The sequence below is a fragment of the Ovis aries genome, chromosome Y (genome assembly GCF_016772045.2).
Source record: "Ovis aries strain OAR_USU_Benz2616 breed Rambouillet chromosome Y, ARS-UI_Ramb_v3.0, whole genome shotgun sequence".
Classification (NCBI taxonomy): domain Eukaryota; kingdom Metazoa; phylum Chordata; class Mammalia; order Artiodactyla; family Bovidae; genus Ovis; species Ovis aries.
In genome coordinates this window covers 14,685,492-14,708,639 of record NC_082741.1, presented here as the reverse complement: position 1 = coordinate 14,708,639, position 23,148 = coordinate 14,685,492, and the positions used below count along the sequence as shown (strand labels likewise).

General features: G+C 44.1%; 2 pseudogenes; one reads left to right on the top strand and one right to left on the bottom strand.

The window, feature by feature from the left end:
- The first annotated feature begins 4,270 nt into the window (after window positions 1-4,270).
- LOC132658927 (testis-specific Y-encoded protein 1-like) lies at window positions 4,271-10,886 on the top strand (annotated as a pseudogene).
- Window positions 10,887-11,470: 584 nt separating this feature from the next.
- LOC132658926 (ubiquitin-like modifier-activating enzyme 1) lies at window positions 11,471-22,751 on the bottom strand (annotated as a pseudogene).
- Between the last annotated feature and the right edge of the window lie 397 nt (window positions 22,752-23,148).

The following is a 23,148-nucleotide window of genomic DNA, read 5'->3' as shown; positions in this document are numbered from 1 at the left end:
GAAGAAGCCTTGGGGACCCAGCCTCCAGCAGACGAGATCTCACCTAGAGTTCCACTATGTCTGTCCTCCCTCCACTCTGGAGTCAGATCTCTTCTTACCCTGGAATAGTCTGCCTTCTTTATGAGTACACTCTGCCTCTTCCTGTTACTGGCAACACAGATTCAATGACATCTTGACCTAAGCAAAGTGGCTCCCTCCTTCTTCCTCCCCTGTGAAGACTTGCCAGATATCCAAATCACCCTAGCTCTAGCCAGCTACGACTGATGATGGTGCTTCTAGAGGTGAAGCAGCAGTAGGGTGGAGCGGGTAGTGAGTGGGGGGTTGAGGGTCCACTCCAGGCAGATAGGACTGCAGAACTTGTCAGAAGGTGGCCCAGAACAAGAGGGAGGAGGAAATGACAGCAGAACTAGAGGCCTGGTCTCCTGGCTCTCAGAGGTGCATCTCATTTACTGGAGCAGTTTCAGGATCACTGAGGGCACTGCAGCCTGCACTTGGGGACTGGGAGTGTCCCCAGGTGGTAGGAACAGAAAACAGAACAGAAAAATCAAGCAGTTAGCTCGATGCTCCATTAGGGAACTGTAGACAAAGAAGAAACATTACGGGGTTTTGGGAGAACACAGTAAGACTAATGACACTCAAGAAAGTAACGGGACATTTCTGGAACATGTAGGCTTGCTTGATTCATAAAGCAAAACAAGTTACTTAGCATCAAAGCCAGACTGACTTGGTTAAATCAAGCTAACTTGCTTAGCAATAAAATCATGCAACAGAAGCACGAGACATGGCCCAAAACAATACAACAGTGGTGGCATGAGACTTACATCCTGCCTAGTGAGCTAGTTAATAACCCCCCAAACAGGCTCGATGGCCCCTAAGCCACATTCTTTCCAGAATGTGCCCTGAAACAATAACAATAGCAAAAAACAAGACCTACAACCTGTCCAGTGGTCATCAAGTTAACGACTCCCCAAAACAGGCTCTGGGCATTAAAAAAGACAATCACTTATGGAAAAGCGACTTTTCAAAATGAAACACCTGCATTGTACTGAGACCTAAAATTAGTTTTCCCAAGTAATATGACAGGGAAGTTTAGTGTGCTGCAGTCCACGGGTTCCCAGAGAGTGGGACACGACTGAGCAACTGAACTGAACTGAACTGTGATAGTCCTAGCCTGACCATATACAGCAGGAAAAGTAAACTTGCCTACCCTACCTGGGGGAGGCAGTGGTGCTGGAAATGTACTATCTGCTCAAGAAAAAGATCTTTCCCCCCTCCCTTCTTCCTCTGATTGTGAAAATGTAACTGCGTACTTAGGGAAACACAGTGCTTGTGAACCTTCCAAGTGTCCCACTCTAAAAATCGCTTCTTTTCTAGCACTTCACTTCTTGCTTCATTTCTTTCTAGTATTAAGTATTAGTCTCTCAGCGGTGTCTGACTTTTTGTGACCCCTTGGACTGTAGCTCACCAGGTTCCTCTGTCCATAGAATTCTGTAGACAAAAAAAAAAAAAAAAACCAGGAGGGGGTTGCCATTTCCGACTCCAGGGGCCTTCCCAACTGTACATGAAGGAGACATCATTAATGTGCAGTAGAGGATACCCCTGGTTAACCTGTTACAGAAAACTGCCTCTTGAGTCTTTAAATTCTATACCAATTCTTACCTCTCCTGGCCGAATGTTTATTTATGTAGGTTTTAAGGTGAATGACCTGACGCTATTTTTTCCATCATGACACATAAACAACGGTGGTGCCAGAGCTCTTGGGAGCCCTGGAAACAACACCTATTGGTTTTACAGGGTCCGACTTAATTTCTTTTTGCCTAGGGGAGATACCAGTGGCTGTCCCCTCTTCCTACTTCCAAAGGCCCGTGGAGGGAGCACTTAGATTGGACACATAGATGAGAGTGGCACAGAGAGATGTGGGTGGGAGCAGCCTGGGAGGGGATGTTTCTAATATTTACAAAGTGGCTGGGTCGGGGGGGGCGGGGATCATTTTCAGTGACCGGGACAGACATCTCACAAAACTATCAGGTTCATCTTCTAATTAGAAATATGCGTGAGAGAGGTGACATCCTGACCACTCGGGGGTACTCAGGGGCTAGCTTGCCTGCCAATGGACCAGACCCAGTGGCTGCAACTGGGACCCTTTTGTCCCTGGTCTCCTCCTGACGTGGACAACTGGCCAGAGTGCCCCAATCGGTGAGGAACAAGAGATTTTATTGACCTCTCTTCCCTTCCCTCTCTCTTTTATCTCCTTAACCCATCCTATCCTTCCCTGTTTTTCTAGTCCCCCAGTCCTGGGTGCAGGAATCTGGTCAAAGGGCCCTCATCCTGAGCTGAGGATTGGAAACTGACCACGTCCTCTTGGCAGAAAACTCAAATTCTGGTTCTGGTCTGGTCTGATTTCTGGTAGGGCCGAGTTCTAGTCCTCCCTTCTCTGGAGGCCCAGGGAAAAGTCCCATAATGCCTGGGCACCTGTAGGTGGCAGGAGATGTCTGTAAGGCCACCCCTTTTGCCCCCCCTCTCCCGCATCCTCCCCCTTCTTCTTTCAACCTGGCTTGATTTCCTCCCTTTAAATCTTTGATGTTAATACTTAGATTCTTGTATTTCGGGGCTTCCCTGGTGGTACCGAGGTTAAAGCATCTGCCTGCTATGTGGGAGACCTGGGTTTGATCCCTGGGTTGGCAAGATCCCCTGGAGAAGGAAATGGCAACCTACTCCAGTATTCTTGCCTGGAGAATTCCATGGATGGAGGGGCTTGGTGGTTTACAGCCCACGGGTCTCAAAGAGTCAGATACGACTGAGTGACTAAACTATGAGAAAGGTGACATACAATGCAAATATAACTAACACTCTTTTGTTAGGTGACATACAACACAAGCATAACTAATGCTGTTTTACGTTAGATATAAAAGTTAACAGGGTAAACCCTAAGAGTTCTCATCAAAATGAAATTTGTTTTTTTCTATTTAATTTCGTATTCATATGAAATGATGAATGTTCACTAGGCTTACTGCAATCATTACTGCAGGATAGATGTAAGTGGACTTATGATGCTGAACCCCTTAAACTTACACAGAACTATATGTCAATTCAATTGTTATCTCAGTAAAACTGAGAAGAAAAAAAAAAAAATCATGATCTTTCAGTCAGGGCGACCGAACAAATGAAAAGCAAGCAAGTCTCAAAAATAATGACAGGCAAACCGGATCTGTATGGTGGAGCAGGGCCACCAGGGTGACCACTCATGATGAAACTGCAAAGCCAACCTTCATAATATAAGACACAATTATATTTTTCCATGGCCATTCCATATTTTTCTAAAGTCAAGAACCCTGTTATACTAAATGTAGCAAATGTTTGTTGTTGTTCAGTCACTCAGTCCTGTCTCACTCTTTGAAATCCCATAAACCTTAGCGCACCAGGATTCCCTGTCCTTCAGTCTCCCAGAGTTTGCTCAAATTAATGTCTATTGGACAGTGATGCCATCCATCCATTTTGTCCTCTGTATCCCCTTCTCCTCCTGTCTTCCATCTTTCCCAACATCAGAGTCCTTTCCAAGGAGTCAGCTCTTTGCATCAGGTGGCCAAAGTTTTGGAGCTTCAGCTGCAACATCAGCCCTTCCAGTGAATATTCAGGACTGACTTCCTTTAAAATTGACTGGTTGTAAAGGTTTAGAAAAATAAAAATAGTAAAGCTATTTTTTTTTTTTTAGTACTCTGTAATCTTAAGCATTGAAAATTAAAGTGTTTCATTTCATTGCAAGAAAAGTCAGCAGGGAGTCCTCTCAACTCTGCTTCCTTCCTTCTCAGCATATAACTTTCAACTGGGGATGAGGATCTTTCCTATGTACAACCTGGCCAATTGTTGCCCTACTTCCTAACCCTGGATCTGCTTCCAATGTCTCATTATTTGCACTTTCTGGCCTGATACTATCTCCGAGTTTCTTTATCACCACAACGTGAAGTTATATTTGATGGCATCATTACCTCTGAGACATCTTCACTTCTTTTGTCACAAACAGGCTCTTTATTCAAGTTTTTCCAGGGGATGGGGAATGAGATCCTGAAGCTGGGTTCTAAATCAACATGACAATACCTCCTATTTGGCAGAATTTAAATCACCAAGCGTTTCACTTTCCTCATCTCAGGTTCTTCCTCAAAAACTGAAATATCATCAGCAAGGGCGTTACCATGCTTTTTCTTTTTCACAGGCAAGGGCTGAGGCTCAAGAGAGTGTCACAGAGGGGGGCACAGAGAGTGACACAGGAACGATGCCCCTGTCCAGGTCCAAGTCTCCCCAAGCCATCCCTGGACCAGTCTGGTACAGCAGTGTGCCCAGGAAAGTCTCTGAGGACTGGAATACCCTACTCTGTTTGTGGATAGTGAAAAACTTAGGGACTACTAGAGCACAGAACAGGAGCCTCCTTCCAGGGGACACCATCCACCAGAATCTAGGGACTCAGCAGATCTGTGGGTACTGCCAGGTCATCCAGGAGGATGGGAAAACTGCAATATTCAGGGAGAAATCCAGAAAGGCCTAGATTTACACCTTACCTCAGGTCAACAGCTGTGCGCCAAAGCCTCAGGCTCAGGCCATCTCCCGGGAGGAAACCTCCCAATACTGCCTGCCCTCCACAGGGGCAAGTAGGCAGGTTTGCTGATGGGGTGTCACCAGCAAGATCTGAGAAGCAGCCTTGCACAGAGGCCTGTCCCATAGGTGAGGCATGCAGGGTGTGGGGACACTGGTCCAGTGCCATGACTGCAGAAGCAGAGCTCTGGGACTCTCCGCCTTGGCCTGGGCTCTAATCACAATCTGTCTGCATTCTTTCCCTGACCTTGCCATGAGTATGAGCACCTCTTGCCTTTTTTGTGAGGTTTCAGAGATGGACCAGCACTGCAGCATAAGCACTTGCTATCTACAGAGTCTTGCAGTTTGAAATACCACTCTTTGTCCTCTTTGCAGAATGCATATATTGGGTATCAGGACTATAGGATGGATGACTTAGCTTGATCCTCCTGCTGTTCCCAGCCACACAGGCCTGGGAGACCGGCCAGGCTGGGATGTGTTTTCACAGGGAGAACAGAACAACCTTGAAAGGGCCTCGATAGGGTAAATGGGCCAACGTGCATGTCCCCAGCAATGGTGACTCATGGAACTTAATGGGGAGCTGTCCTTAGCGTCTCCTTCGAAGACATTAAAACAAGGTTAAGGGAGTTCCCTCATGCCAGCAGAGCATGCCCCATTTCTCCTTCTTGCAAAGTGTGGTCAAGCTGCCTCAGGTCTGTGCATGTTCACGTCTGTCTAGCGAGGGACGGAGGGTCAACCATCCCCTTCTGCGGTTCAGCAGTGACGGCCCACTGTTGGCTTTCAAGTTTGAGAAAGCTCTCTCCAAATGTGTGCAATAAAACAGTCTGATCTCCCATTGTTGGAATTCAATCAGGAGGAGAAGGGCTTACCTTTGCACCAAGGATAAGTGTCTCTTCCGAGTGCTAGTGTCCCGAGACTGTCAGAAAGCAAGAGCTCCACTTAGAGAGATGGAGACACAGAGACACCAAACCCTGGTGCCCACACACAGAAGGATTGCCCCAAACAGGGCTATGCATGAAGCAGAGATAAAGAGACACAGAGAGAGCTCTGTACCCTAAGACTCTGGTGTCCCTGAACAGTGGAGATGAACTGTGGCAAACAGTGGGGTACTTCCCTACTCCTATACCATCTGGACAGTAACAGGCTCTCTGTCCCACGGAGAAAAGTATCCAGCCACTTGGCACCCCAGTGAATCCTCTGGATACTCAGGGAGAGCTCCCAGTTATTGACGGTCCCATGAGACACAAGAGTGTGCTGTTCGGATTGCGGAGCGGGAATCCGTGGTTGGAATTTCCGGAGCCAGGTCAAAGACAGCACCTGGGACTACCCCAGGCAGATGCAAAACCCTCTACCTCCCTGGAATAGAATCTGGCCACGTGGGGAACTGGAGCACAGGAAACACGGAAGATTCCCTCCGGTCCAGGGGTGTGTCCATAAGGGTGCCGTCCACTACCCTCTCAGACATTGGTCTAGATTTGTACCAGCAGCATGTGCGTGGCTCACAGCCTAGGGCCCCGCCTGTTCAGCTGATCTTCCAGGGCCCATTCACGCTGTCCTGGGCTTTCCCGCACTCCTTTCTTTGGCATCAGGCCATCCGCAAAACACCAGCTCCCGCCTTCCCATCATCCCCCTCACACCCTGCCCTCAAAGTGCTAGTGGGTCCCACAGGTTTACTGCAGCCTGGGCCGCCATTACGCACGACTTGCTGTGCTCCTAAATCGCGTCCCTTTGCCCCTGCCTCAGGGTCACGGGCAAGGCCAAGGGGAGCGTGAGAGGTGGTCAGAGGAAGGCGGGAGCGTCCCAGGACCCCCGACCTCCTTAGTTGTGAGCCCCGGTGCTCAGGGGATGAAAAGGCATGGCTGCATCACTTAGATGTGTGGCCCTTCCCAGACTCTACTCAGCTGTACCATTGGAGCCTGACAAGGCGCCCTTCCTGTGCCCTCGCCTCCACTCCTCCTTCTCCTTCTGCTCTTGCCCTTCCTCCTCCTTCTCCTCCTGAGCAGTGGACCGCAAAGTACAGCAGAAAGGATATGGCTTTGGCCCAGAAGCCAGGGATGCCCTGGATGATGGCACTCTTCTGAACTAAGTGATGCTTCCTCCTCTTCCTCCTCTGTGGCGGGCTGTCGTGATGCTGTGCACGGCTGGGACCTTGCAGCCACCAGTTGTCACAAGGCGCAGAGGCCACCCTCTTCAGGGTGGTGGTGGTGGAGGATGGTGAGACGCTGGTGAATGGAGACGTGGCGGGTATTGGGTGGGAGTTCCAGCTGCTTGCAAAGACATCATGAAGGAGGTGGAGGTTGTGGTGGGTGAGGAGCAGGAACAGCAGCCCTCCCAGGAGCTGGGGGAAAAGACCGTGGAGGAGCAAGGCCAGAAAAGGCCAGGAGGCCCAAGTGAGCCTCTGGCACTGAGGCTCAGGTGCTGCAGGCACTGGCCACCCTGCAGGTGAAACTGAGCCCTGAGCATGAGAAAAACCGCAGGACCAGGAGCCAGGAGCATCAGCCCTAGTCTGGGGTGGAAGAAGGTTCTGGAGTGGCACAGAACGTTCGGGCTCTTGCTCAAGAAACATCAGAAGAGGAAGCATCACTTAGTTCAGAGGAGTGCCATCATCCAGGGCATCCCTGGCTTCTGGGCCAAAGCCGTATCCTTTCTGCTGTACCTTGGGGTCCACTGCTCAGGAGGAGGAGGGGCAGGAGCAAGAGGAGGAGAGGGCATAGGGGCAAGGGCACATGTGTCCTGGAGGCCCCTGAAGGAAGTATAGTCCTGGGCAATTGATAGACTCCAAAGGCAGAGGAGAGTAGAGTCTGTGCAAGGCCACACCTGTAAGTGTTGTGGCCATGACTTTGGTTGTCTCTTGTAGGCCTGCATCTGAGAAGGAACAGCGCCTGAGGCCTCTAGGTCAGGAATGACCAGAGACAGTACATCAGAGCAGCTTCTGCTGACAGTTATTGTTGTAAATGTGGATGATCCCGGGAAACAGCTGAACCATAGGAGTCACACACACACACACACACATACACACAGACTGCCCCCTTGCTTTCAGACACGGTTTTTCACAAGGACTGCAATTCCTGACCATTTAAGCAGTGACATGCCACTACCCAGCTCATAGGTCAGGAGGAGGACAGTAGCAGTCAGAGACAGCCCCTGCTTGGGGAATGCAGACCACTTCGGTTGCACACCAAAACAAGGAACCCAGAGCCATGAGCATGTCTGATGGTATGGAAGGGATAGAGGACATCAGTGGTGGCCAGGTAAGTATCTTTGCAGTTGCCTGTTTCAATATCTTTCTTCCAACCCAGACTAGGGCAGATGATCCTGGATATTCTTGGCCTGGCATGTGACTTGAATGTCCCATTGACCTAAAGCAGATTATGAACCATCCTCTAGTGTCCATCATGATCAGCGACCAAGATGAAGACTTAGCTACATGATCGAAAAGAAGGTCAGTGAGGGAGACTGAGGCTGGGTCAGGTAGGGGACCTGGCAAAGAGTTGGGGGATCATGTTACTCATGGTTCTGTTCTGTGACACTTTGGAGGCATCTTAGAAGCCATTAATGCCTGGCTAGGAGGCAAGCTGAGGCCCTTAGACACTTGCATCTTTCCCTTCTCCCTATCCTGGCAGGTGCAGGTACATAGCCATTTACAGTCCCACTGCAAGCTAATCTTTTCCTTTCAGGACAATGCCTACTTCTTGAACACAATGATCATTAAGGAGTATTACCTTAACGTCACTGGTAAAATGTGGCTTCTGGGGTGGTGAATGTGGGTGTGCAAGGGGGTGGAAGATCCACCTGCGGGATCCGCCCTGTCTCCCCGGTCTTTCTACAGGTTATAGGGCACATTGTTCCACTCCAGTCCACTGGCTCTGGGACTTTGAACAACGATCACCCAGCCACAGGCTGGGTGCCAGGATCCGTAAATATATCAACTGGTTGTCAGGCCACAACTGCCCAGAATTGAACAGGATTGCAGAGGTGGCGTTGCATTGGGCCTGTGCACAGTTGGCAATTGATGTTGGAGTTCTTGGCTGTGTTTACATGCACACACACACACACACACACACACACAGTGTGTCTGTGAGTGAACCAAGTCTCCCTGATATCAGCTGCAGTTTCAGCACAAGAGTCCTAGGTGATACTACTAGAGGCAGAGTAAATTAAGTATCTTTGTCAGAATCATCCTTCCATGGGTCCTGCCATCCCCTAGCCTCCTGCTGCTCACTGAGTTTGAGATTGCCTGGGACCTTCACTCCTGCCCCTTACCCTGGGAAGACTTATCACTGTTAGTGTCCTCTCTGGGGTCCCAGTGCCCCTGTGTGGTGACTTTGGGATCTTATGTGAATTTCTACATCCACCACTCAGCATCTCACAACCACCACACATGTTGCGCTGGAAGCGGCTTAAGGCTGCCTTGGGAAAATATGGAAGAGCTGCTGGAAGAGATGGCCAGGGAGCCCTAAAAGCAAGACTTGATGCCTACTGATGCCATCTCTTACATTGCTGGACATGCACCCATGTCCAGCAGGTACTGAAACACCTCTAATTCCGTTTGTGTTTGTGTCCCCGTGCCGAGCCTGTGTGTATATATAAGCTTGTGCTTGTGTCACCTGTGTTTATATGTGTGTTTGTGTGTATGTGTGTTTGTGTGTGTGTCCTGCCCAAGGCAGATGCAGAGATGAAAGTGACAGGATCAGAGGTGCCAAGCAACCAGAAGAGGAGGCACAAGTCTTCCCCTGCCTGAGGATGGCTGGACAACATATATCTGAAGTGACCCTGTCCAGGATGGGAGTGAGCAAAGGATGGCCACTGATTACTTTGGACTGTGTTTCCAGAAATCTGCAGTAAGACCAAATACAAAACAAGCTTACCATTTCTACCATGTCTGTGTGTGTGTTTGGACTGGGAAGAGGGGATGCATGGTCTAAGTATTCATCCAGAGCAAATCAGATGGGATGAGGCGTTGAAGCCACTGCATGTGGAGCCCTCAGTCTGTGGGAACATGGGCCAGCCAGTGTAAATAGTGGACGTGGCCCCAGCAGACCTGTGATGGTGAGGAGGCTAAGATCCTGAAGAGAAAGGCAGAGACGTGAAGGAGGAAGAGGCACAGAGAGCCTGCTGCACTGGAGAATTGTTCCACACATGTGACTAGGACACTCAGGAAGGTCCTGGGCCAATGCTGCCAAGTATCAGCCCATAAGCCAGCATGTTCTCTCCTCGAGGGTGGCACACACTGGCACGATGTGACACAAAATGCAAGACGTGTTAAGGTAGGCTTTCTGTGCAAAACTCCAGGATTCCTAGCACAGGTTGTGAGCATGGCATACCTCCAGGCACTTCTCAGCTACCTGGCAGTGCAGAAAGGTGATGAAAGCATCATTGTTGTGTATGTGTTTTGCCTGTCTTTCGGAGTGTGCATCTTAGGGAGCTAACATGGAGGAAGCAAGAATGTGGCCTGTTTGCATACAGAGACCTTGGGACTTGAGAGGCATGTTATGGGGTCAGTATGCCTGAGGGTCAGTTCAGAGCCTGCTGGTATTCATTCCATGGACTTGATAATAGTGGTCCTTCTGAAGATGTCCCATTGCTCAGTCAGATAGTCCTGACATGAATTCTTTGCTTTCTCTGAAGTCTCGTCTTTAACAGTGTATGACTCTTGAGTGATTCATGAGTTGATTGACATGAAGGCCAAGAAGCAGGGACGTTCAGTGCACAGCCCCTTTCTACTTGTACACATTTCGATTTACAAAAAATGAAGCATTAAGTAAATCAGTAGCAGTAGCCTCAGTTCAAGTGCTAAACAGACACATGAGGCTTAAGGGCTACAGTGCTGAGAAACAGAACTATTTATGCAGACAGACTCACACTGCTGTGCTAGATGATATGGACCTATGAGAGTGGAGAAAAGAGAATACAGTTTCTAGGGAAACTTCAAACACTAGGATGATGGAAACAGTGGATAAATGTTAGTGTCTTCAGTGATGTAGAGCAACAGTGATGTAAAAGTGCCTATCCTGGAGAAACTTCTCCATTTAAACTCGACAACTAGCACTGCCATTCAGGAAGATACCAGAGGTAAAGGACATCTGCTACTTATGTCCAAGGCTTTGCTGGGAATGAAAATAACATATGGAAGAACTGAGGTTACCCAGAAGATTAATAGCATGGCCACAAAGACTCAAAGACATAAACACCTGTTTGGCTTGCAGCTGGCCCAGACAGTAGCCTGGATTTTGACAGGCCTGCCTGGTTCATGGACTGGCAGAGCTGTTCCCAATACTCAGGTCGGAGTGGAGGTATAAGGGATGTTTCCATTATTCCACATTATTGGATAAATAGATATTTCCATTATTACATATTCCAAGGGATGTGTAAGAACAAGGGTCTTACATATCTGGGTGACATACAGAGGGTATGAGTAGCTACCTTTAAACACCCAAGTTGGTACCAGATGCTAAGGAAGAGATATGGTGGCAGCTGAAAACACTCGATTCTTCAGCTGTCTGAACACTGTGTTGGTTGTGCTTGACAATGCTTATGTAACCATCATTGGTACTCTCACTGTTCATCTATGAGATAAAACCGTTTAAGTCTTCCCAGTCTGCTGATATTCAAGGGAAAAACAGGGAAACCCAGAGATGAGGAAGCAGGGTCCAACACAAAAGGACTTTTCTCCTCCAGTCAATAATTTCTTCATACGTGTACAATACATCTTAAAGCCATGAAACCTCAGGTAAACAGAGCATAAGATGAGGCTCCTGCACAGCAAAGAAGCATGGTTATAAATCATCTGAGTGCAAGTAAGATAGAAGTGGACCAAGCTATAATACACAGAGAAGCTGAAGTATATTCTCAGTGGAAAAAATAAAAAGTATCATGGGCACTACTACTTGTAACACTTATACACTTCCAGACATACAAGGTCAACTATAGGTGTTGTGGTTGTAGCAATGGCTGGGATGATGTTGCTCTATGACACAGACTGTGATGAGCAGAGGTGGTTGTTAAGAGACCTTGAGGGCCCACTGAAAAGGTCATATGTGGCAGATTCAAATTTGGAAATGGTCCAAAGTTAGATCCAAATTTTTGTTACCTTATGCCAGTCTGCAGGGGGAATGTTATAGTTCTCTGCCTGGAGGTTGGATGCAGCCACAGTGGAATCCATGTGAAAGTTGGTGTCATCATCCTATTGTTGAGTGGAGACAGAGGAAGAATAGAGGTCGCAGATTGCAAACCAAAGGTTTTCTAGATAGTACTGACTGACATCTACTCTCCTCCATTACCTGTCAGTCCAACCAAATATGTCCCAGACCACAAAATAACTGGGCACTATGGTAGGTGTGTAAACCCCACAAAAGCTAAAGATGGCTCAGCCCATCCTCCTATTTTGCTGAGGGTAATCCCCTCCTAAGCACCTTCTCAAAGTTGATGGGATACATTTTGGAGCCAGAAAGGCTCTGTGGGTTGGGCAGCATAGCCATGAGCTCCTGTAGGTGGTTATCATCTGCAGGCAGGAGATAGTACATGTCAGTCCCCAGATACACATTAGATTCCAGGCCAGGGTATGAGGTGAAAGCAGGAGTCCATAGTAAGGCAGACAAATTCACACAGATAAAGGATTTAAAATGGATAGACATGATGGGAAAGAGTAAAATGAAGCGAGAAAGGTAAGACAGAAACACCCCAAAGAAAAAAGTAGACTGGTGTGTGGGACACAAAAAGGAGTATATTTAGAGATGCTGAGGGAAAAGACTGAGACACTAAGAAAGGTTTAGACAGTAATACTATTTCTAATAAAGATGAAAACAACCCAAGTTGATCACTGATGGATGAATGCATACGAAAACATGGTTTATCCATTCAGTGAAACTTTAAGCCTCCTTAAAAAGGAACATTTGAAATCCTGGCAGTTTAACTGCATAAATGATCTCAGAACTACATGCTTAACCAAAGATAGGAGGACAGATATTCCATAAGGTACCTAAAAATCAAAATCATAGAGATGGAATATAAAGTATTGTCTGCCAGAGGCAGAGGGGAAGGGTACTGGAGTGTTACTATTTGATGTGTATAGGGTTTAAGATTTACAAGTTAAGTTCAAGAAATTTCCTGTATGATGTACTTAAGCATATTTTAAAAACAGATTAAGATGGTAAACCTCTTGTGATTTTTATCAAAATCTTAAACAAACGAACAAAAGATTTACCAAAATCTTAAACAAACAAACACAGGATATCAATGAGAGCATAAATATAAGACATCTTAAAGAAGAAAGACAGAGACAAGATGTAAGACACAACACCAAACAAGAGACCAGATATAAAAGATACAGAAGGGGATATTGTGGGGAAATGCACCAATAGGAAAGAAGAGAGTAGTGAAGTGGGATAAACAAGGCATATCTGAAAAGGAAGGAGGTGAAAAACAGTGAAGATTTTAAAAATGTATAGGAAGAAGACTGTAGAAAGTACCTGAAGGGGAGACAGGCAGGGAGATGCCTAAAGAGAAATATATGAAGAGGCATCTGAGAGAGTAACTATTTCAGACTGAAAATGAAAGCGATATAAGAGGAGAGGAGAGATATACAAAGGAAGAAGTTGAGGGATACATACAAGGAAGAGAAAATGTAGACAGGGATTTATAGAACATGAGAAGGGTAGGGGAGTCCTGGAATTTTGAGTTGTGGGACAGTTGCACAAGAAGAGATGAGGAATATCTTGAGAGATACATTAGGAAAGATATACACACAGATTAATAACTAGTAAAATATACATATCAAAAAGAAGTAGGGATGTAGATGAGGATATCTTTCAAGATGAATCAGGGAAGAAATCAAGCAGAGAGACTACTGGTAGAAATCATATCCATTTCTACCTCAGAACACAAAAAGAAGTATAGAAAAATAGAACAAAACAAAGAAAAAACCCACAAAGAAAAGACAACCTGGTCTACCTGAGAGAAGGAGAAGAAAGCAGTAGTGAGAGAGAGGATTTGTCTCAACCAAATGCTACCAGCAACTGAAGAAGCCAGAAAAAAGGGCAGTGGATAAATCTCAGACAGAAGATCTCAGAGCAGAGCCAGGGGCAAAACATGAGTGCACAGGAGGCTTGCATGGACATAGGCCAAAGGAGAGTGGTGGCTGCAGCCCAACTAATGTGCTCTCACCAAAGGAGGAAATGGTTTTCAGCTCCTCATCAGAAACTTGGATCCTGATGCTAGATTTTGGGGTGAACTCAGAGACCTGCATAGACTGAATGAGTATGGTGAAAACACTCTGGCCCTGAGAGCCCATCAACCCACAGGTCTGAGCAAAGAGGTTGGCAGCAGCTATCACGTAGTCCAGATGCAGGGGCTAAGAGAAGTTAAGGTAGGGAGGGGTAAGAACATAAGTACTCCCCAACGGAGGCACCGCCTCCTTATCACCCATTCAATGACTTTCTACCCAACAGCAGGAGACCCAGGAGAGTAGACTTACATTGTTGACATCAAAGATAAGTGGGCTTGGGCAGTGTTTAGGTCATGACCAGAAAGGGGCTCTTGAACCTGTAAGTTAGAAAACAGAAAGATTTAGGGGAGCAGAACTTGCCACAAGAAGTCTCTCTCATAACCACGACTCCTCATTTTCAGTCCTGGGAGACTGAATTCACTATACTTTGACCCTCGTTTTCTGCTAGATACAGAGATATTGATGAAATTGTTATGGACTGCCAGCCACTGTGGTCTTGTTGTTCAGATGCTAAGTCATGTTCAACTTTGTAACCCTGTGGACTGCAGCACGCCAGGCTCTTCTGTCCATGGGAGTCTCCACGGCATGAGTAGCCATTCCCTTCTCCAGGGGATCTCCCTGACCCAGGGATCGAACCCAGGTCACCTGCCCTTCAAGCAGATTCTTTACCACTGAGGCACCAGGGAAGCCCTCCAGGCACTGTACTAACAAATTAACATACTAACTTAATAAATAGCAATCAAACTTCACAAAACTCTCATGAAATTAGGTCATTACTATTCCTAATTCCATGATGAGTATACTGAGGTGAAGAGAGGAATTGCATAACTTGTTCCAAGAGAAAACAGCTAGATTCTATGCCATTAACTCTGAATTTTTGTTTTCTACAGTTTTGACAGTCTTGACTGAGAATCTGGAATGACACATCCTACATGTAAAGGAAATTGATACCAAGCATCTCAGGGCTAGAGGAAACAGTAACTGGGGATTAGAGAACAGTGGCAGTCTTTGACCTCAAAAATCATTTGCTTATTTGTTTTAAGAGCTGTCAAAACTTTGCTGACCTTGCCACAACTGGCTTAACTGGAGTGAATCATGTCAAAAGCATGGCAGAAGTCAACGCAACAGTGTAAAGCAACTACCCTCCACTGGAGAAAAGGGAACCCTCCTACACTGTTGGTGGGAATGCAAACTAGTACAGCTGCTATGGAGAACAGTGTGGAGATTCCTTAAAAAATGGCAAATAGAACTACCTTATGACCCAGCAATCCCACTGCTGGGCATACACACCGAGGAAACCAGAATTGAAAGAGACACATGTACCCCAATGTTCATCGCAGCACTGTTTATAATAGCCAGGACATGGAAACAACCTAGATGTCCATCAGCAGATGAATGGATAAGAAAGCTGTGGTACATATACACAATGGAGTATTACTCAGCCGTTAAAAAGAATTCATTTGAATCAGTTCTGATGAGATGGATGAAACTGGAGCCGATTATACAGAGTGAAGTAAGCCAGAAAGAAAAACACCGATACAGTATACTAACACATATATATGGAATTTAGGAAGATGGCAATGATGACCCTGTATGCAAGACAGGGAAAGAGACACAGATGTGTATAACAGACTTTTGGACCCAGAGGGAGAGGGAGAGGGTGGGATGATTTTGGAGAATGGCATTCTAACATGTATACTATCATGTAAGAATTGAATCGCCAGTCTATGTCTGACGCAGGATGCAGCATGCTTGGGGCTGGTGCATGGGGATGACCCAGAGAGATGTTATGGGGAGGGAGGTGGGAGGGGGGTTCATGTTTGGGAACGCATGTAAGAATTAAAGATTTTAAAATTTAAAAAATAAATAAATAAATTAAAAATAAATAAATAAATAAAAAATAAATTATACCATGCTGGGGAAGACTGTTCCCAGTAGACCTATTCTGACAAATGGTCCCTGCAACTGTGTTGCTACCTGGTTAGGGGGAAAGTTATGCAGCAACTGTCTGATGTTGTTGGAGTACTGGGTATGCCAATGGTAGTATGCCCAGGTCACACAGTCATCCCATGATTGTGGCTGCTGCAGCAGTAAGCTGTGCTGCACAGCCTCCAGCACCTCCAGAGGTTGGGTGCCTGCCAGGCACAGCATTCATTCCACAAACTTGGCGTCTCTATCAAGAATCAGGGGGGAAACCAATGCAGAATTACAAAGTGATCCTAGGAGTAAGCTTATGTCTGTGGAAAGTCAGTCCTGTCTTCCAAAAGTATAAGCCCCAAGCAACCATTAATTTATTTAGAAAGTAGACCAGGGATTTCCCTGGTCACCACTAACTGTGCTTATGCCAAAGGGGGTATGGTTTCAATCCCTGACTGTGGAAATAAATGTCCACACACCACTGGTGTGATTCTTGGTGTGTCCCCAAAACCCCTGGAAAAAAAAATAAAAGTACAGTAGGTCCTAACTGTTAAATGGTTACAGAGTACTTTGACTGACAGGCCAGAGGCAGGGTGAGCAGGCATTTGCACCAAAGTATTCACGTAAGGTATTGGTTGGTGTTTTCTGCTGGCTTCTTGCAAATACCTTCAAACTTATCTCATGACCACTGCAGACAGAGCAGAAAACATTACGTGAGTGACAGGAAACAAAGATAAGTTTTCTGCAGGCATTAAGGGAAACCATTAAGGAAATACATTAAATAGGAAGAGCATGTCTACTCTGGGAAAACAGAGGAATGAAGCCCTACCAATGAGACTCCTCAAACTTTTGAAGCCCCCACCATTCCATTTAAAAATCAATGATGTAGAATTCAGCTGTGAAGCCGTCTGGACCTGGGCTTTTGTTTGCTGGAAGATTTCTGATTACCATTTCAATTTCCGTGCTTGTGATGCGTCTGTTAAGATTTTCTATTTCTTCCTGGTTCAGTTTTGGAAAATTGTACTTTTCTAAGAATTTGTCCATTTCTTCCACGTTGTCCATTTTATTGGCATACAACTGCTGATAGTAGTCTCTTATGATCCTTTGTATTTCTGTGTTGTCTGTTGTGATCTCTCCATTTTCATTTCTAATTTTATTGGTTCTCTCTTTGCTTCTTGATGAGTCTGGCTAATGGTTTGTCAATTTTATTTATCCTTTCAAAGAACCAGCTTTTGGCTTTGTTGATTTTTGCTATGGTCTCTTTTGTTTCTTTTGCATTTATTTCTGCCCTAATTTTTAAGATTTCTTTCCTTCTACTAACTCTGGGGTTCTCCAACTCTTCCTTTTCTAGTTGCGTTAGTTGTAGAGTTAGGTTATTTATTTGACTTTTTTCTTGTTTCTTGAGGTATGCCTGTATTGCTATGAACTTTCCTCTTAGCACTGCTTTTATAGTGTCCCACAGGTTTTGGGTTGTTGTGTTTTCATTTTCATTAGTTTCTATGCATATTTTGATTTCTTTTTTGATTTCTTCTGTGATTTGTTGGTTATTCAGAAGTGTGTTGTTCATCCTCCATATGTTGGAATTTTTAATAGTTTTTCTCCTGTAACTGAGATCTAATCTTAATGCATCATGGTCAGAAAAGATGCCTGGAATGATTTCGATTTTTTTGAATTTATCAAGTTTAGATTTATGGCCCAGGATGTGATCTATCCTGGAGAAGGCTCCATGAGCATTTGAAAAAAAGGTGAAATTCATTGTTTGGGGGTGAAATGTCCTATAGATATCAATTAGGTCTAACTGATCTAATGTATCATTTAAAGTTTGCGTTTCTTTGTTAATTTTCTGTTTAGTTGATCTGTCCATAGGTGTGAGTCGGGTATTAAAGTCTCCCACTATTATTGTGTTATTGTTGATTTCCCCTTTCATACTTGTTAGCATTTGTCTTACATATTGCAGTGCTCCTATATTGGGTGCATATATATTTATAATTGTTATATCTTCTTCTTGGATTGTTCCTTTGATCATTATGTAGTGGCCTTCTTTGTCTCTTTTTACAGCCTTTGTTTTAAAGTCTATTTTATCAGATATGAGTATTGCCACTCCTGCTTTCTTTTGGTCTCTCTTTGCATGGTATACCTTTTTCCAACCCTTCACTTTCAGTCTGTATGTGTCCCTTGTTTTAAGGTGGGTCTCTTGTAAGCAGCATATAGAGGGGTCTTGTTTTTGTATCCATTCAGCCAGTCTTTGTCTTTTGGTTGGGGTGTTCAATGCCTTTATGTTTAAGGTAATTATTGATAAGTATGATCCCGTTACCCCAGAGCTAACACCTTTCCAGAAAATTGCAGAGGAAGGTAAACTTCCAAACTCATTCTATGAGGCCACCAGCACCCTAATACCAAAACCTGACAAAGATATTACAAAAAAAGAAAACTACAGGCCAATATCACTGATGAACATAGATGCAAAAATCGTCAACAAAATTCTAGCAATCAGAATCCAACAACACATTAAAAAGATCATACACCATGACCAAGTGGACTTTATCCCAGGGATGCAAGGATTCTTCAATATCCACAAATCAATCAATGTAATTCACCACATTAACAAATTGAAAAATAAAAACCATATGATTATCGCAATAGATGCAGAGAAGGCCTTTGACAAAATTCAACATCCATTTATGATAAAAACTCTCCAGAAAGCAGGAATAGAAGGAACATACCTCAACATAATAAAAGCTATCTATGACAAACCCACAGCAAACATTATCCTCAATGGTGAAAAATGAAAGCATTTCCCCTAAAGTCAGGAACAAGACAAGGGTGTCCACCTTCACCGCTACTATTCAACATAGTTCTGGAAGTTTTGGCCACAGCAATCAGAGCAGAAAAAGAAATAAAAGGAATCCAAATTGGAAAAGAAGAAGTAAAACTCTCACTGTTTGCAGATGACATGATCCTCTACATGGAAAACCCTAAAGACTCCACCAGAAAATTACTAGAGCTAATCAATGAATATAGTAAAGTTGCAGGATATAAAATCAACACACAGAAATCCCTTGCATTCCTATACACAAATAATGAGAAAGTAGAAAAAGAAATTAAGGAAACAATTCCATTCACCGTTGCAACGAAAAGAATAAAATACTTAGGAATATATCTACCTAAAGAAACTAAAGACCTATATATAGAAAACTATAAAACACTGAAGAAAGAAATCAAAGAGGACACTAATAGATGGAGAAATATACCATGTTCATGGATTGGAAGAATCAATATAGTGAAAATGAGTATACTACCCAAAGCAATTTACAAATTCAATGCAATCCCTATCAAGCTACCAGCCACATTTTTCACAGAACTAGAACAAATAATTTCAAGATTTATATGGAAATACAAAAAACCTCGAATAGCCAAAGCAATCTTGAGAAAGAAGAATGGAACTGGAGGGATCAACTTGCCTGACTTCAGGCTCTACTACAAAGCCATCAAGACAGTATGGTACTGGCACAAAGACAGACATATAGATCAATGGAACAAAATAGAAAGCCCAGAGATAAATCCACACACATATGGACACCTTATCTTTGACAAAGGAGGCAAGAATATACAATGGAGTAAAGACAATCTCTTTAACAAGCGGTGCTGGGAAAACTGATCAACCACTTGTAAAAGAATGAAACTAGATCACTTTCTAACACTGCACACAAAAATAAACTCAAAATGGATTAAAGATCTAAATGTAAGATCAGAAACTATAAAACTCCTAGAGGAGAACATAGGCAAAGCACTCTCAGACATAAATGACAGCAGGATCCTCTATGATCCACCTCCCAGAATTCTGGAAAGAAAAGCAAAAATAAACAAATGGGATCTAATTAAAATTAAAAGTTTCTGCACAACAAAGGAAAATATAAGCAAGGTGAAAAGACAGCCTTCTGAATGGGAGAAAATAATAGCAAATGAAGCAACTGACAAGCAACTAATGTCAAAAATATACAAGCAACTTATGCAGCTCAATTCCAGAAAAATAAACGACCCAATCAAAAAATTGGCCAAAGAACTAAATAGACATTTCTCCAAAGAAGACATACGGATGGCTAACAAACACATGAAAAGATGCTCAACATCACTCATTATTAGAGAAATGCAAATCAAAACCACAATGAGGTACCACTTCACACCAGTCAGAATGGCTGCGATCCAAAAATCTGCAAGCAATAAATGCTGGAGAGGGTGTGGAGAAAAGGGAACCCTCCTACACTGTTGGTGGGAATGCAAACTAGTACAGCCACTATGGAGAACAGTGTGGAGATTCCTTAAAAAATGGCAAATAGAACTACCTTATGACCCAGCAATCCCACTTCTGGGTATACACACCGAGGAAACCAGAATTGAAAGAGACACATGTACCCCAATGTTCATCGCAGCACTGTTTATAATAGCCAGGACATGGAAACAACCTAGATGTCCATCAGCAGATGAATGGAGAAGAAAGCTGTGGTACATATACACAATGGAGTATTACTCATCCATTAAAAAGAATTCATTTGAATCAGTTCTGATGAGATGGATGAAACTGGAGCCGATTAATACAGAGTGAAGTAAGCCAGAAAGAAAAACACCAATACAGTATACTAACACATATATATGTAATTTAGGAAGATGGCAATGACGACCCTGTATGCAAGACAGGGAAAGAGACACAGATGTGTATAACAGACCTTTGGACTCAGAGGGAGAGGGAGAGCGTGGGATGATTTTGGAGAATGGCATTCTAACATGTATACTATCATGTAAGAATTGAATCACCAGTCTATGTCTGACGCAGGATGAAGCATGCTTGGGGCTGGTGCATGGGGATGACCCAGAGAGATGTTATGGGGAGGGAGGTGGGTGGGGGGTTCATGTTTGGGAACGCATGTAAGAATTAAAGATATTAAAATTTAAAAAATAAAAAACTAAAAAAAAAAAAAAAATCAATGATGTTAGTCTGGACAGAGATTACTGCGAAGCCTAAGTTTGTGGAAATCTTCTTCTGAGGTTGTACATGCTAACCTGGGTATGTCATGCTTCAATTATAGAAAAAGTTCACTTGAAGAAGAAAACATGAATAATCTATCCACAGTGATCTGAGGACTAAGCAGCAAATAATAATAGCACTTTGTCCCCTGAGAATTAAAGAGATAACTAAATGCAGTCCCAGGCAAAGTTATGTGAAGCATCTTGTTGGTGGAAATCCAGATTCAAATGCCAGGTCTGCCACACTTTTGTGACCTTTAGGTACATTTTGTCTTTTGTATTCTTATTTCATAATTTTATATCACTAATATCTACAACTCATAGAATTAATATCAAAGAATAAGCTCACAGGTATGTATTTTAAACTTATTTTAAATGTCACAAGGACATACCAAATGCAAATGCTTTACAAAAGTCCTCGGAGAGTTACAACTTTCATTTTCATTTTACAGATAAGGGATCAAGTGTCAAACAGGTATTTGTTTCAAAAGCCCTTTTATTTGCCTCCCTGTATGTCAGTAGAAAGAAACAGAGTAACAGAACCATAATCTTGCAAAGGTTTTACATATTGAGACAAGCAGACACAGACACCAACACATCTTACTACCTCTCCCTCTGTCTCTGACTATAAATATATACATACATACAGGAACATGGGAGGTATGGACAGGCAGAGAAAGACTGTGTACTGAATCCCTAAGTATAAACTCATCCTGAAAGGGAAAGTGGTAGATTCAATGGTTTCTTCTCATTTTCTTACTATTCCCATACTTTCTAAACATACTCAACACTGCATTAAGAAATATTTTGATAAAATGATGGTTATTTGAGACCGAAAAGGAGACAGGAATTAGGGGTAGATTCTGAGTGTCAGCTAACTGGAGGCTTTTATGTTGTCAGTCTAGATGAAGGATCAGTTCAGTTCAGTTCAGTAGCTCAGTCATGTCTGACCTTTGTGATCCCATGAATCGCAGCATGCCAGGCCTCCCTGTCCACCAACACCCGGAGTTCACTCAAATTCACGTCCATCGAGTCAGTGATGCCATCCAGCCATCTCATCCTCTGTTGTACCCTTCTCCTCCTGCCCCTAATCCCTCCCAGCATCAAAGTCTTTTCCAATGAGTCAACTCTTCACATGATATTATGCATATATATATATATATATATATATGCATTATATAAACTGAAGTATTCTGACAAGCTGCTAAATGTATTTGGATATAAATCAGAAAGCTATACTCAAAGCTATGTACTCAGTGTTAGAGAGGGTTTTAAACAATGAGCAGAGCTGTATTAAGAAGATGATTTTGTTTACCAAGGAAACAATAACCTGTATATTAAGAAAAACACCTTCTCTTGTTAGATATACACTTTTTATGCAAATTATTTTACATAGTATACATAATACTTCCCTGTATGTTTGCAAAATAAAATTCTCAAGTTAAGAAAAAGCATTGCAAAAAGTTTAGGGTGTTAGGTTTAAAGTGAATGATGGAGATTTGAAGGCAGGGCATATTTTATACACACTGAGGCTTGCATCACTGGAATAGAAAGAGCTTGGCACTGTCCAGATGCCTACCTGTTCCACCTCTTTCTACCCCCACAGCTGATCACCTGCAAAGTGTGCTCAGTTACATTCAGGAAGTTCTTCAGGGTGGAGAGGGGGATGGACTTCTCAGGAGGGTCCTGGCTGGAGCTGTAGGTCTCTGTCAGGAAGGGGATAACTGCTTGTACATTACCGTTAGTTCCCAGGGTGCCTGACTCCAGGAGTGGCTTACAATAGTAAATACAGCAGCGGTCCATGTACATGCCTGTGGAAAAGAGTCAGCAGATGAAAGGGAGGTAAACATCAGTACCTGAGATGATGACACTGCCTTCTGAAAACACAAACATGGTTCTGGCCTTGTTCTCACCCATCCAGAACACTTACAGGCATTAACACTTTCCAGGGCAGGGCCACACCATCCACGTTTTGGAAGAAGTCATCATCATACACATGCTGTTTCTCAGGGCCCACATAGTTCTGATGGCTTATAACCCAGGTGTGTGGATTTATTTGGCTCATAGCTGCAGCAGCTGTGTCAGAATTCTATTTCTGGGTGGGGGCAGAGGAAACAGAACTGTCACTCATATAATAATCCAACTAACCTGTGCAGACCTATTTTGAAAACTGATGAAGTAATGATGCTCAAGACCGATACTGTGAGTTCTGGGGCTCTGTCAGTTCAGTTCATTTCAGTTGCTCAGTCATGTCTGACTCTTTGTGACCCCGTGAATCGCAGCACGCCAGGCCTCCCTTCCATCATCAACCCTCGGAGTTCACTCAGACCCACGTCCATCCAGTCAATGATGCCCTCCAGCCATCTCATCCTCTGTCATCCCATTCTTCTCCTGCCCCC